The sequence below is a fragment of the Stenella coeruleoalba genome, assembly GCF_951394435.1.
Source record: "Stenella coeruleoalba genome assembly, chromosome: 7".
Lineage (NCBI taxonomy): Eukaryota > Metazoa > Chordata > Mammalia > Artiodactyla > Delphinidae > Stenella > Stenella coeruleoalba.
The window spans coordinates 21,170,373-21,184,287 of record NC_137153.1 but is presented as its reverse complement, the minus strand read 5'-3'; the positions used below and the strand labels follow the sequence as shown (position 1 = coordinate 21,184,287).

Genomic DNA, 13,915 nt, shown 5'->3' with positions numbered 1-13,915 from the left:
CGTAAACTGTGAGAGCTATCTGCAGGGAATCTAGGCCTTTCCTGTTTCTCATTTCCTTCATTTTGGGAGATAACATCACGGTATAGAAAGAGAGGACCCAGTTACTTCCAAATCCATAGATTCATCGGGGCTGGGAAATGTCAAATCAGCACCTGAATAAATAAAACACGAGCCCATTAGTGCGAACTTTCGTGACCTGTCAGCATCATTAGGTTTTGCTGTGCACAGGGAGCCAGATGGTATAAGGCCTTCAATAACGATGGCATCTCTCTCGAGAGCCCAGCAAATCCAGGCTTTGCTTTTTGAATAAGCATTCCTATGTTTACTTTCCAGGCAGGGACCTCACTTAGCTTTCAGGTTGCTGTAATTCAAACCCTGACCTCCTAGGAGTCTTTCCACCCTGCTGTGAATAGATGCACCCAACTAGATTCTGTAGTGGAACTCAAATCCACCGACCTAACACACATCATGACCCCACAGTCAGAGAACCTTCACCAGGCCTTATCCCTGATACTGGTACTCTCAAAGGTAATCTCTGCCAGGACCCCTTTGTTTGAGAGGATCAACTCATTAAGTTTACCATGTAAGCTTGGGCTGTGAACATTAATGTTTAAAAATGTAAAGTTTCAAAACAAAAGAACTTTTCTTAAACAAAAAAAAACAAAAGAAAAAAATTTTTTAAAAAGATATAAAAGAATGCAAATTTTACAGGCATGGACCTAGACCCAGATTCAAATCCCAGCCTTGCCACTTACTTACTAGCTGTGTAACCTTGAGCAACTTACTAAATTGTTCCAGGCCTCAGTTTATTCACCTGTAAATGGGGAACATGTCATCATCTATCACACAGATGGGAACTAAATGGTATTGTTACGTATAAAACACTCAGAACCGTGATTACAGTAAGCACTCTGTTTGTTATTATGATTATCATTAGCTGTGTGAGCTTTGCACAAGTAACTTACCCTCTCTGTGCTTTAGTTTCCTTATCTAGAAAATGGAAATAATAAAAATAAGACCTACTTTATAAGGTTATGATAATAGTATAGTCCCTTTCTAGTCCCTTTCAGTCTCTTCTGTGCAATACACAAACTCTGAACAGGATGAAAGAAAATCATAATTTTAATAGCCCTTGAATTCATTTTTTTCAGTTGTCATGTTTTAACGTATCTTTTTTCTTCCAGTTTTATTGTGCTGTAATTGACACACAGCACTGTAGAAGTTTAAGGTATACAGGATAACAATTGGACTTACATACATCATGAAATGATTATGGCAATAAATTTAGTGAACATCCATCATATCGTATAGATACAAAATTAAAGAAATAGAAAAAAAATTTTTTCTTTTGATGAGAACTCTTAAGATTTGCCCTCTTTCTACCTTTCCTATACAACAGACAGCAGAGTTCATTATATTTCTCATGTTCTACATTATAGTCCTAGTACATCCCTTGAATTCCTTTTAAAGGAGACCTGACTTCCTTTAGCAAAATTCTTTAATAATATCACTTGGGTGGAAAGTGCGACTGTCAGGGCATTAGTAATAGTCAAGGGGGCACGAGAAAAGCTAAACCACTTGGGAATAGGAATGAATAGAAATGCTGAAGTGCAGACAGAGGCAAGTAAAGAGAAGAGCAGAAGGGAGGTTGAGAAATGCAATGAAATGGCTGAGGGTCTTTAGAGAACCAGAAGGTCTACTATTATCATTTTATTTTTGTTACATAAACACCACCCATCTTCTGAAAGCAAGTAGTCTATTACCACCAACAAAAGCTTTGTGTAAGTGTGCGTGCATTTATGTGCGTGTGTATCAGTCATGGAAACGTGCTCAGTTCCACGTTTGTGAGTGGTGTAGGAGGGAGACTTCGTGCCTGAGTGTGGCCGAGACAGACTAGCTGTTCACGAGCATCCTTCATCTATTCAATACATCTTTCCAAACAGGACTTCTGAGTTCTAGCTAAGGATACGGATATACCCAGGTATATATATATATATATATATATATATATATATATACCCAGCTGAAGTCTCCATTTCCTGTTCTCTTGCAACCAGGTGTGTACACATGAAAAGTTCTAGCCAATAAGACTGGAGAGAGATAGTGAGCGCTACCTCCTGGCCTAGATGATTACACCCTCAGCACACCATGGAAAAGACCGTGCATTGACACCAGGTCCTAGGTTTTGACAGAGATGCAATGACTTGTTTAGACATCGGGCTGCCTCCCTCGAGGAGGAGCTGAGTGTGTCCTGCACCAGCAGGAAGCAGGTTGTAAACGTGATGCAGACTTTAAGTGGCCAGACTCTCTAGTGTCAATTTCATTACAAAACGAGGTTTCAGAGAGAACAGCGGACAAGAGAGCTGTTCTCAGAGAGCAGAACCAGAGTCTTGCCTAAAAGTTACTCCACTGCCAGGGCAGGGGGCCTTCACATCTTGTCCTGCAGAAGTCGATCAACGCTATGGACCACTGGGTGCTGGGTTTCTAATTTTTTTTCTTTTCCAAATAAGGATTTTTATAGCAGCTGTCCTTGTCCTAGTCTACCATTTCGTACTGCATCTCTGGGAGGGACCACAGACAATGTGGGTTTTGTTTTGTACATGTTGGGAAAGGCTGTCTCATGCACGCAGTCTTTGGGCCCCAACTCTGCTGCATCAGAATGGGCCTTGGGCCTGAAACACTTCCTACCAAGAGATAAAGGGCCCACACAGCCTGTGCTGGGCTTATCGCCCTGTGTGGGAATATCTTTCCTTGTTTCATGCTCAATGAGTACTCTTTTGTTTCTGCTTAAAGCGTGTGTGTCAAATGGCAGCTGGCCAACCCCACAGCTATGTCTGTCCTTTGCAGGGAAGGGACAAGATTCCTTCAACTGCAGCACCAAAAGAGTACGTATAGGTCAACTGCCCTGTATCACTGCCAGGAACAAGCCACTGGCCAGGGAACGCTAAGGCACACAATCGAAGCTAATCTTACTCTGTCTCCTTTCTGTGTAAGTAAAGCTTTAGTTCATCCGGTGCTGTCTTCCTTGGCCACTTTGATACAAGCTGCAATGGGAAGAAGTTTGGACTTCTATTCCTGCTGGTTGGCATAGTGGTGAACTTTGCTATGCTTCCTTCAGTTGGAGTCCTCCCCTGGGATTGGTAACTGGTGCATGGTACTCTGCTCCACAGTTGGTCATCAGATCATGAGAAGCTATATCTAAACTTGATGGAGGAGGACGCGTAACAACTTGATATCCTAGCTATTAAACTGGATGAGGCGTCTCACTTGAGGAGGTGTGAGTACCTTCTCTGCATTGGAAGAGAGGAGAGCATTAACATTTAGGGATCCAGAAGGATCAACAGCGACAGAGATCTAACCATAGCCGTATCCATGCCCCACTTCTTATTTTAATTTTTATTGGAGTACAGTTGATATATAATGTTGTGTTAGTTTCAGGAGTATAGCAAAGTGAATCAGTTATATATATACATATATCCACTCTTTTTCAGATTCTGTTCTCATGTAGATCATTACAAAGTATTGAGTAGAGTTCCCTGTGCTATACAGTAGGTCCTTATTAGTTATCTGTTTTATATATAGTAGTGTTGTATATGTCAACCCCAAACTCCCAATTTATCCCTGCCCTCCCCTTCTACATAAGTTTGTTTTCTACATCTGTGACTCTATTTCTGCTTTGTAAACAAGTTCACGTGTACCATTTTTTTTAGATTCCACATATAAGTGATATCATATTATATTTGTCTTTGTCTGACATACTTCACTCAGTATGACAATCTCTAGGTCCATCCATGTTGCTGCAAATGGCATTATTTTGTTCTTTTCATGGCTGAGTAATATTCCAGTGTGTGTGTGTGTGTGTGTGTGTGTGTGTGTGTGTGTGTATCTTCTTTATCCATTTATCCATTTATCTTCTTTATCCATTCCTGTATCAATGGACATTTAGGTTGTTTCCATGTCCTGGCTATTGTAAATAGTGCTGCAATGAATATTGGGGTGCATGTATCTTCTTGAATTATGGTTTTCTCCAGATATATGCCCAGGAGTGAGACTGCTGGATCATATGGTAACCCTATTTTTAGTTTTCTAAGGAACCTCCATGATGTTTTCCACAGTGGCTGTACCAATTTACATTCCCATCAACAGTGCAAGAAGGTTCCCTTTTCTCCACACCCTTTCCAGCATTTATTGTTTGTAGATTTTTTTATCATGGCCATTCTGGCTGGTGTGAGGTGATACCTCATTATAGTTTTGATTTTCATTTCTCTAATAATTAGTGATGTTGAGCATCTTTTCATGTGCCTATTGACCATCTGTATGTCTTCTTTGGAGAAATGTCTATTTAGATCTTCTGCCCATTTTTTGATTGGGTTGTTTGTTTTTCTGATATTGAACTGCAGGAGCTGTTTATCTATTTTGGAGATTAATCCCTTGTCAGTCACTTTGTTTGCAAATATTTTCTCCCATTCTGTAGGTTGTCTTTTCGTTTTGTTTATGGTTTCCTTTGCTGTGCAAAAGCTTTTAAGTTTAATTAGGTCCCATTTGTTTATTTTTGTTTTTATTTACATCCATGCCTCCCTTCTTCCATAATGACAGCCATTACTGGACTCATGTCAGCCACCAAAAGCTACACTTCTCAGCCTCCCTTGCAGCAAACAGGATGCATGAGATGTGAGCAGGATTGATACGTGCCACTTCCAGATCATTTTCAGAAGAGTTAGGTATGCACTTCCCTGGCTGTTCTTGCCCCCTTCCCAAGAATGCTCGGAAGATGATAAGAACTTCAGACACTGACCAGACCTAGACTCTGTATCTGTAGACAAGTACTTCTCTATCTGTGATGGAGGACAATCTCTCATGGAAGAATACTTTTGAAATATACTATAAAATTAAATCTCTAGAAAACATGAAATGAATAAAAAAACGGAGACAATTTCCAAATGTTTTACTATTTGACTCCATAACATTGATAACAAAATTATATTTCAAAAAATATAATAATAAACAACACAGACATATTATAAAACTAGGCGCATTAAACATAACAGAAGACATGCAACACTTCTTCACTGAAAAGAATAGAATATTGCTCTAAGAAATTAAAGAAGACCTAAATAAATGGTGCAATATAATATGTTTTTGGATTGGAAAACTCAATATTATTAATTCTGCCCATGTTGATTTATAGATTCAATGCAATTCTGATCAAAATTCCTGCAGACACTTTGGGTGAAACTGACAAGCTAATTGTAAAATTTGTAATGGAAATTCCTATGGACCTAGAACAGCAAAAGTCATTTTTAAAAAGAGTGAAGGTGGAGAAAACGATCTGATTTCATGATTTACTATAAAGCTACAATAATTAAGACAACATGGTTTTGGTAAAAGAATCCACGTAAAGATGACTGGAACAGGAAAGTGACTCCAGAAGTAGAAACACTTATCTACGGTAAGTTTATTTTCCACAAACATGCCAAGGTAATTCAACAGAGAAGGGAAAGTCTTTTCTACAAATAGTGATGGATGACAGGATATCTGAATTTTTAAAAACTGAACATTAATCCTTACCTCACACATCACAAAAATTAGAAGTGTATCATAAATCTAAATGAAAAAACAAAAAATTGCAAAGCTTTTAGGAAAGAACCTAGGTCGACAATCTTTAAAACCTTGAGGTAGGCAATGTTGTTTTAGGACACAAAAAACATAAACCATAAAAAAATGTTTTTCTGGGCTTCCCTGGTGGCACAGTGGCTGAGAGTCCGCCTGCCGATGCAGGGGACACGGGTTCGTGCCCCGGTCCGGGAAGATCCCACATGCCGCGGAGCGGCTGGGCCCGTGAGCCATGGCCGATGATCCTGCGCGTCCGGAGCCTGTGCTCTGCAACAGGAGAGGCCACAACAGTGAGAGGCCCGCGTACCGCAAAAAAAACAACAACAATGTATTTCATTGGGCTAATAATGTTAAACTATGAATTTCAAACTGGCTTGGCGGCTGGGCCGGGGGCCTCGTAGCTGACGTGGTGTTTGCGATTGAGAGCACAGCCAACCTCCGCAAGCACTACCTGCTCCTGGCCATCAAGTATTTTAATGGTGGTCCTGCTGCCGAGACGGACTTCGGGGGAGACTATGCGGGGACCCAGTACAGCCTCGTGGTGTTCAACAGAGTGGACTGCGCTCCCGAGTCCTAAGTACAATATCACGCTCCCACCAGCAGCGCCTATGGGTTTGTCATCTGGCTCGATGGCATGAAGTTCATGGCGGGGTGGGGGTGGGCGGGGCCAGAGCTGCAGCCTCATCGCTGAAGGCGTCAGCAGGGCTCTGCAGCTGTTCGATGACTTCAAGAAGATGACCGAGCAGACTGGCCAGACACACCGACTCTGCCTCCTTACTGTAACTCGCCCCCCTACCTGCTGCCTGCTGTCGAGGGCAACACATACTCCAGGTGCACGACGGAGACCCTCGTGCAGAAGGCTGGGGAGTGAGGAATCTACTTCTCCATCGTGCTGCCCTGGAAGCTGCCTGCCCTGCAGCTTCTGTTCGAGAAGGCGGCTCCTCCCACCAGGCTGGAGCCACTGCAGCCACCAACAGACGTGAGCCAGGACCCGAGGCACATGGTGCTGGTGCGGGGGCTTGTGCTGCCCGTCGGGGGTGGCTCGAACCCAGGCCCCCTCCAGCCAAAGCCGCCCGTGCCCCTGCCTCTAGATCCTCCCTCGGGCGCCCTGCTCTTGGCAGCCCCCCAGCAGCCTCTGCCCTCTGTCCCCCCGCAGTACCAGGTCCTCTGAGTGCAGCTCAGGTGGCTGCCCAGAGCGCCGTGGAGGCCGCCAAGAACCCGAAGGCTGGGCTGGGCCCTCGTGGCGCCCATCAACCCTCTTCAGCAAGCCTCTCTAGGAGTGGGTCCCCCCCTACAGCCAGGCCCGGGCCTCCCCCCTTCCCAGCCCAGCCTGGTCTCCACTGTGGCACCTGGCCCGGTCCTGGCCCCCCAACTGGGCAGCCCGGGGCACTGTTCAGGGCGGGCACGGTTCTCCGGCCCAGCTCGGGACCCTGGCCCTCGGCGGGCAGCAGTCAGTCTCCAACATACTCCTGGCCTGGAGCAGGGTCCCCGAGTGGCAGGAGAAGCCCAAACCTGCCTCTGTGACGCCAACACCAAGCTGAGTCGGTCACTGCCTTCTCAGGTCTACCTGAGTCATGGCGAGAAGCTGAAAAGAGGACAGCGCTGATCATGAAGCCCATCCCCCAGCAGCTGCTGAGCACCCTGCGCCCTTTGTGGGACTCAGGGATGGTCCATTTCCACTTCACCAACAAGGACCTGGTCTCCCTCCGAGGTCTCTACCACATCCTGGGCAACGGCTTCGCTGGCTGTGTGCGCTTCCCCACGCGGCCCCCTGCAAGGTGCGTGTGCTCATGCTGCCGTACTCATTCAGGAAGGTCTTCACGGGCCTCATCCCCTAAGACCAGAGACACTTTGTCAGCGGCATCCGGGAGGTCATCACCAACCACAAGCAACTCCAGCAGCAGAAGCTAGAGCAGCAGCTCTGGCCGCCGCAGCCCCAGCCTCAGGGGACTGCCCAGGCGCCCCACAAGGCCCTCCTGGAGCGGCCCCCTGCTCACCCCCTCCCGGACCCACCCATCGGCCCCAGAACCCCGGGACCGACCCCCAACTGCGGAGCCTCCTCTTCAACCCGCCACCGCCCTAGACTGGGGTCCCCCCGCCTCAGGCCTCTCTCCACCACCTCCGGCCACCAGGGGCCCCTGCACTGCTGTCCCCACCGCACCAGCCGCCCGTCCAGTCCTGGCCTGCGCAGCCTCCCCCCAGGGCTCCACTGCCAGGTCAGAGGCTGCTCAGCAGGGTTCCCTGGGGCCCAGTCCCCCAGCCAGGCCTGCAGCCCAGCGTCATGGAGGATGATATCCTCATGGACCTCATCTGAACCCCCAACACCCAAGAAAGTTCCTTTTAACACACACACACACACACACACACACACAGGCTGGGTTAAGAAATAAAATAAATATGAATTTTTAAAATAGTATTATAACTATCAATAATTACTAATGTTTTGAAAAGTTTTTAAATCATGACATTTTCTCAAACTGAAATTAAAATATCACACGCTGTAACAGGGTCCTACTGCCCGTGACTAGTACGCCGAAGATGTCACATGACCTTCACCACACCTGTGTTCTCAATATCCATACTGCAATGCACTCTGTTGAGTGAGACCGTCATGCACTTGCAGGTGACAGCAAGGTCAAATTTCTATGAAAGTTTCTAAATGCTTACACAGTTTCAGAACCTACCTCATCATGGACCACAGTGTGCAGACCACACATGGAGTGGCAACTGTATTTCTGGGACTTTGTTGAAATGGCTCAGCCTGTATCCCAATACTACCGTTTTTGAATATATTTCCTCATCTGATTTGAAATGTCATCATACCATAAACCAAGTTCTCCTATATAGTTGGTCTTTTTCTAGGTCTCATATTTTATTCCATTAGTCTTCACTAGTGTCACAGAGTTTTAATTACTGGAATATTTCCTTCTGAAAAGTTTCATAATCTTCTTCTTTTAGGGCTATTCATTTCTTATTTAATTCATACTATTCCTGGATATTTGAGAAGGTGCTAACAAATACTGAAAGCGTGAATGACTATGTCATCAAGGTCCAGCTCAAGCCTGAACTGAGACAATCATAGAATTCAGATTGGAGGATGCAGGGTCCCTGGCAGAAGTGGGTCATGTTAGAGTCCAAGGAGTCTCTTAGGATACACTCATCATAGGGAAAAAAGAGAGGTGTGTAAGTTTGGGTCTGTGATGAAACCTTATCATCAAAGGGAAGGAGTACATTAAAATGTCTAAGTCCTAAAGAAAGAGAATGTAGTGAGTAAAAATGAAAACATCTGTTTATGTATATTAGATCTCTGGGAGAAGCAGATTCTCAACTGTATATATGTAAATAAGAAAGCAAGAGCCAGGGGAATTAAGCTCCCACATCCCGCAAGTTGCTTGGTGTGGCCAAAAAGAAAAGCAAGAGCCAGGACATTTTTGAAATTAAAAAGAAAAAATGAACATTGAATTGTCCTACTAAATATTGCAACGTATTATTGAAATCACAAAAATTAAAATAGTTTGCTATTGAGACATGAATGAATAAACACAACAGAATGGGAAGTCCAGACATTAACCAAAATATATATGGGAATTCAGTATGTGATAAAGGTAAATCTCATATCAGTAAATGGTATTCAGACAACTAAGAAGAGATTTGGAAAGGGAAAAGTTGTACAAAAAGCTCACACTGTACACCAGACTAAATTCCCAATGGATCAAATATTTACAAGAAAAAAATAAAAATATAAAAGAAAACATGGGTAAATTCTATTAAAACTTTAGAGCAGGGAAGATGTTTTTCCTAAGGAAAACTCAAAATTCAGAAGCCATAAAAGAAAAGATTGATAAATTGACTACATAAATATTTTTAACTCTTCAATTAAAAATATAAAAATCGGGACTTCCCTGGTGGCGCAGTGGTTGAGAGTCTGCCTGCCGATGCAGGGGACACGGGTTCGTGCCCCGGTCCGGGAAGATCCCATATGCCGCGGAGCAAGTAAGCCTGTGAGCCACAACTACTTAAGGCCGAGCACCTAGAGCCCGTGCTCCACAACAAGAGAAGCCACTGCAGTGAGAAGCCCACACACCGCGCAGCAGCGAAGACCCAATGCAACCAAAAATAAATAAATTTTTTAAATAAATAAAGTCAAAGTCAGTTAATGTATAACTAAATTGGAGGGGTGAGGGAGTGTCGAGAGGCAAGAGAAGGGAGGTGAGAGTGTTGAATTCAGGGAGTCAATAGACATTTTTAAAGTTGATAAATCAAAAAATAGAAATATATAAGCATGTTATTTAGAGTTCGGTAGCAAACAAGCAGATGAAATAATAATAGGAACAGTTAAAATTATCTGGGGGGGTATTTTACTTTTTATTTTTACTATTTATTTATTTTTTTTCTTATGTGTCTTAGGTAGAACAATGATCCTCAAAATGTTCATTTCCTAATCCTTGGAAGCTGTGAGTGGTGACCTTAACGGCAAAAGTGACTTTGCAGATATGATTAAGTTAAGGCTCTTGAGATGGGGCGATTATCCTCCTTAATCAGGATGAGCACAATGTAATCACAAGGGTCCTTATAAGAGGGAGGCAGAGGGTAAGAGGCAGAGAGGAGATATGACGATGGAAGCACAGGTTGAAGTGATACACTTTGAAGATGGGGGAAGGGGCCAGGAGCCAATGAATGCAGGTGGCTTCTAGAAGCTGGGAAATGCAGGGGAAAGGATTCTCCCCTACAGCTCCAGAAGGAACACAGTTATCCCAATACATTGATTTAACCCTTAAGACTCATTTTGAACTTCTGACCTGCAGAACTGGAAGATAATAGAGATGTGTTGTCTTAAGCCACTAAAATTTGCGGTAATTTGTTGCAGCATCGACAGGAAATGAATACACGATGCATGTATTACTTGTACGGTAAGTCTCCTACATACGAACCTTCAAGTTGCAAACTTGCATTCACATGTCCAATCACGTAAGTTAGTTTACGTGTTTGGTGTACATTGTCACGTGTGTGCATCTTCTACGACTGGTTGTGCTTTTGTGTACTTTCCTGTACAGTACTGTATAGGGTTCAGTAGTACAGTATCTTTATTTCAAGCTAGATCTGCAAGAGGACGACTTCACTGAACTCCTTGCTGTGTAACATGAGGAGCTTACTAATGAAGACCTGATGGAATTGGAGGCCCAGAGAAAGGACAAAGAGAGACAAGAGGAAGAAGAAGTAACCGAGGAACTGAAGCGATTCCCAACACAGGAAATGGCAAGGGGATTTTCTTTATTTGAGGAGGCACTGCTGGTTTTTAAGGCACAGGACTTAGAATGTGTACCGCAAACAGAACGGTACGCGAAGGTAGCAGCAGCCGTGCAGAATGCAATCCAGTGCTACCATGTCATCTATGATGAGAAGAAAAGAGCTACTACCCAGACATCACTAGATCGTTTTTTCAAGAGGGTAGATAGAATTGAATCCAGCAAGGAACCAGAACCTACGCCATCCACGTCAGGCGTGAGTGGCATTGCAGCCTGCCCTCCCTCTCCTATCACTGACCATCCTTCAGCTCCACCATCTCCCACCTCCTCTCCCTCCTCCAGTCAGTAACTCTTCTTGCCTGTTCACTCCACGCCAGCCCCTGGATGCCAGCTGTTGTACTGCACTACTGTACTTTCCAAGGTGCTGCACTGTAAGATTAAATATGTTTCTTTATTTTTTCTGTGTGTTTTTTTATGTATCATTTGTGTGAAGAGTATTATAAAGGTATTACAGTACGGTACTATATAGCTGATTGTGTTAGTTGGGTACCTAGGCTAACTTTGTTGGACTTACAAACAAACCGGACTTACGAACGTGCTCTCGGAACAGAACTCGTTTGTATGTAGGGGACTTACTGTACTACTTTTAAAAATTAGAAGAAATGGCAACAATCCCATAGGCTGTCCGTGGAGAAAATGTGACAAATGGAATCAAGTCCCACCCTTTTTCCTTGGGGAAGGTAGGGAAGGCCATGTTCTCATTTTGTATGTATTAGTTTGGGAAGTCTAGCTAGGCCAGGAAAACTGTGGAAGATCCATTTTCATGGAAGCCCAAACACTGGATTATCAGACACTGTTCTGTCCCGAAACACTCAACCTGGAAGAAGCTTTCTACCATCCTACCCATCTGCAGCTGACCCAGAGGCTAGCACGGAGAACAAGCCTAGGGCCACGCATAAGGACAAAGCTAGGCCCTGTTAGAGGGTGATGGAGGGATGCCCCCACCTGCCCTGCTCATGGCCATTTGTTTGGAAGTCAGTGTGGCCACCGGTCAAAAGGTTAGGTACGAGATCACAGGACAGTGCCTAGGAGAGATGGGACGTAGGCTGTTTCAACCAGGCAGGTAGGAGGCCTCCCTTCTTTTACCAGGGTTCCACTCCACTCTACCTTTCTTCTGAGTGGTCTTCCCCCCACCCCCAATGCCAGGACTTTACCCTTTAGAAGAAGTACCTAACAGGATGACTTCGAAGCACATCACTAACTTACACTGATATGGTGACTTGGAAAGCACCACAACTCTTGGTCTTACGGCTGCTCATTTAGAAAGGCACTCCTCACTGTCAACCCCGTTTTTTTTGCACCATTTTTTTTTTTGGCCTTGCCACATGGCTTATGGGATCTTAGTTCCCGACCAGGGATTGAACCCAGGCCCTTGGCAGGGAAATTGCGGAGTCCTAACTACTGGAGCGCCAGGGAAGTCCCACCAACCCCAACTTTTATCACAACGGTGTGTAAGATTTAAAACTCCCAGAGATGGCCTTGGTCATCCTAGCTCAGGAAATCCTGTTGGTAGAACTCAAGTGAAATAAGATCTTTCTCCCACTGAAGAATAGGAAAAGAAGGTGGTGACAGGGCAGGTGACAAGTCCAACTGGCAACTTTGAAATGTGGTTGGAGTGGGGGCCAGGGACTTAAAGTGTGCATTACAGCTGCATTTTGAAAATTTCTCCATCAAAACACTTAACACCACTTGAAAGGATCTGCATTTCTCCAAGGCCCTTAAGTGTTATGCTTTTCCTGCACCTGCTAAGTCACTCCTGAAACCGACACTCTTGTTTCCAGCTAATGGAATTGTTCTATTAAAAACTGGAATGAGTAGACTTTGCACTGCTTTAGTTCATGGAGGAAATATTCATTCTTAGGAGTAAAAATAAAAATCCCACTTGGTAAGTAAGTACCGGGACAAGAATAATGTTTAGTCGAAGTGACACGTACAGGAAAGAAAAGTACTCGATCTAGGGACAAGAAGTTCTCCTTTAAGGAATTGTTAATGTATGGTTGATCCAGGGTATATTACAGCAAGATGAAAGGATGCTGAGAGACCATTATAAATCCATGATTGAGCCCATTCCTCCAGTGAAGAAATTGACATTGAGTAAACCTCAGTGACTGGCCCAAGGCCGATTAGATAGTAAGTGGCAGAGCCAGGAATTGAAAGCAGATGTCCTGACTCCAAGCCCTGGGCTTCCTCCTTTACCAAGCTGCCTACCTCTTAGAAACCTTGTGCGCGCCTGTCGTCTTACTCGTGTCATGTGATTCTTCCTGGAAGTAGTCTATGTCGCTTCTGCTCACGTTCATTAGCCAAAGCAAATCACATATCAACGAGGCAGGGTGGATGGATGGCCCTCTTCCTGGGAGAGCAGTGAATAAAAACGGAAACAATAATACAGTCTGTACCACCGCCTTCCTCAGTCCCTTTACCCCAGCAGCGGTAGCAGCTGTTGATAATCTCTAGTTTAGTTCATTGTCCTTCTTCTGTTGGGCTCTTCCATTCCCTGTGTAACCAGTACCTGGGATTGGCAGCTCTGTTTAAATATTCAAGTGATTTCTGCTTCTTAGTTAAGCCAGCTGTCTCTACCACATTAACACATGAACCCTGTCTATGTTTTCGGATGTGCTAGGCACAGATCACCACGTGTGGTGTGGATTTTTTTTTTTTTTTTGCGGTACGCGGGCCTCTCACTGCTGTGGTCTCTCCCGTTGCGGAGCACAGGCTCCGGACGCGCAGGCTCAGCGGCCGTTGCTCACGGGCCCAGCCGCTCCGCGGCATGTGGGATCCTCCCGGACTGGGGCACGAACCCGCGTCCGCTGCATCGGCAGGCAGACTCTCAACCACTGCGCCACCAGGAAGGCCCGGTGTGGATTTTTAAAAGTAGTACTATGTGCAAAAATACTAAGTGAGTAATAATTACGATCACGATCAGCCTGAATCAGTTGGGAGCTGGTTCCATTCTGAGTGACAGAAAATCCAAAGCAACAGTGACGTAAACAAGAAAG

General features: G+C 44.7%; 1 pseudogene across 1 annotated transcript; it reads left to right on the top strand.

Moving 5' to 3' along the window:
* Window positions 1-5,986: 5,986 nt before the first annotated feature.
* On the top strand, window positions 5,987-7,927 carry LOC307189582 (mediator of RNA polymerase II transcription subunit 25-like; annotated as a pseudogene). Its single transcript has one exon. The product of its transcript is annotated as a mediator of RNA polymerase II transcription subunit 25-like (transcript).
* Window positions 7,928-13,915: the final 5,988 nt, after the last annotated feature.